Here is a 2,713-nt window from a genome sequence, read left to right as displayed (position 1 = left end):
GGCATGGGGTCCTCCATGGGCTGCAGGTGGTTATCTGCTCCATCATGCTTTTCCATGGGGAGCAGGGGGACAGCCTGCCTCACCATGATCTTCATCACAGGCTTCAGAGGAATCGGCTCCAGTGCACCTTCTCCTCCTCCTTCTTTACTGACCATAGTATCTGCATAGGTGTTTTATTCACATCACGCTCCTCTCTGTGCTGAGGGTGATGGGCTCAACCTTGGCCAGAGGTGGGTCTGGCTTTTGGTGACAGGGGGGACTTCCAGCAGCTTCACCTAGGAGCCACCCCTGTGCCCTACCCAACACACAGACTCAACAAAATAGCACAGCCAAATAAACTGTTTTCAGTAGTTACAAAATGAAAGTCCAAAGGAGAACATAACCTGTGTAGATGAGCAGGAAACTTAGTGTTGTGTACCAAAAATAATAGAAAGTTTCATTTAAGCTTGATGTGATTCAGAGGGCTGAGTTGAAGGTGTAACCCCCAATATTGCACCAGCGTTTCAGGTAAGATAGTTATATTGTTTCTGATAATTAAGTAAAGGCAGCAAGGGAGGATTTGTGGAAGTGGTATTCTTCAATCATCTTGAGCTGATAGCTAGATATCCATGAAGAGCCACGAAGGGCACATGTCAAGACTTTAGGTAAAGCAAAAAGATGCATCTGTAGTAAATGTTAATGTCTCATCAAGTTCATATATGTATATAATAATGTTAAAAATAGCAAAGTAATTTTCTTCAGCATATGGTTGCAAGTATGCATTAGCCTTTTCTAGAATATTTGGTTAACTAAACTAAAATATACATTTTAGCTCTAAAACTATGGAAGCTTTGAAGCATAAAACCCACAAGAAAATTAAATTAAATCTTATAATTAAACAAAAGTTAATAATTTGCTTCACAGTCCCTATGCTAGAGTTATTTGAAAACAAAAACAACCAAGAAAAAACAAACCCCAAATACCCAACAAATACAAAACCCCACCCTACCTTTTAGACTAAACTAGCATCTTCCTCATTTTGAAAGAGCTACTTAAAACATAGATATTCTATGTCTTACCAAGAAGTTCTGTTTTCCCATGGCCTGTAGAATTGGAAGGTGCAGGTTTCCCTAACTTGCCACTAGTGGATTCTAAAGTTTTTCCAACATAATCTGATGCTGTTGGCAAACTTCTGTATGTTTTTGAGGTAAGCGAGAAACTTATTTTTTTTTTATTTCTGTATTATTTTTTTTTAAAGTAGGAATGCCTATCTGTATTTCTTAGACTGCAAGAACTTCTCCCTGTCTCCTACTACCTTATTTTCATATGTTTATTGTGGGTGTACATGGCTTGTACTAGATGTTTGGCTTAGCATTTCATGATCCCCCAAACTTTATCTACTATCTCCAAGTTGCTGAGTAAATTCCTACATTGTCTGACACCCATATTCAGATTGTTCTCCCCAGTGATGTATTTCAGTTTTTTGAAAATGAGCATTCTCTTTAAGAAAGTGTTTTACTGACTGACAAGGGGTTTGCTGCCTGCTACCAGCTTCCACACGAGACACTGCATTTTTTATTATTTGTATTTTATTATCTAAAATAAGACTTTTTATTTGCAGTGGGACTCCCTGTTCTGTTTCTCTCATGAAGGGCCTAAAATGACTTTTGCTGTAGTTTGCTTAGCAAGAACATTGTAACCTGTAATTTGTGTTCACTCTTTATATATCAAAGTGTAAGAACAGCAGAACAAATTCTGTTAAATTACATCCCATATAATATACGTTGGAGCTTGCTGACAGAAGGAAGTTGCCAAGTCCAGGAGTAGAGATGGCTCCAAAAAGGGAAACAGAGTCCTCTCCACTTCCTATGAACTTAGTTGTCACTCTGTAGACTACATGAAGTTAATGTAATGCCATCCTTGAATTGGTTTTCTCAGCAGTGAAATGGTTGATCTCTAGTGCAAGGGTTCACAGATTATGTGTCAGCTTGTACTGAAATAGATGCATAGAATAATTCACACTTGGAACGGTTTTTGCAGTCTCGTGCTGAAATGGCTGCCATAGATAAAATAAATATTTTAAAGTGAAAGCTGGAATAGGCTGATGTTGCACAATGCTGAATGACCACCAGCAGATTCAAAACAGACCAAGAACAATTTTCAGATATAAGGGGTAAGGTGTGCCATTTACATTTGTGCATGGAGGGGATTCTTAAATCTGGCATCAAGGAAGCTACTTAAAAGATAATCTGGCGAGTCCCAGCTGCTTCCTTTGCTGCTCTAACAGACACCACTGGATTTTGGCTTGTAGACATGACAGGATTTTGTAAACTGGTCCTTTGTCACTTTTGCTTAATAAAACGGATTTTTAAAAATCTCATGTAGATGAATCATTGGAGACTTTTGTCAGAAAAGCAAAAATTGAGGCATTTGAAGCTAAACTGATTTGTGTGTGTTACTGCCAATTGTTAAGCCTATTCCGAAAAGCATGACAAAGTTTTGGGTTTTTTTTTAGTCACTCTCTTTGGGGGTTATTGCTCACAGAGCCACGCACTTCCCTTGCAGCTCTTCCCCAACCCTGTACCCTCACCACCCCAGGTGTAGGTGTGGGGGGATCTCCTCCCGCCCCTCCGCTCCCCAAACAAGCTGCGCCCATCCCCAAGCCCCTACAGGGCGTTGTCAAAGCACCGTGGGACCGACGGTGGGCAGCGCCCTCCCGCTGTCGCCGTCGGGG

This window comes from Chaetura pelagica, unplaced genomic scaffold (assembly GCF_000747805.2).
Source record: "Chaetura pelagica isolate M959 unplaced genomic scaffold, ChaPel_1.0 scaffold29, whole genome shotgun sequence".
Taxonomy (NCBI): domain Eukaryota; kingdom Metazoa; phylum Chordata; class Aves; order Apodiformes; family Apodidae; genus Chaetura; species Chaetura pelagica.
This window is presented reverse-complemented; position numbering follows the sequence as displayed.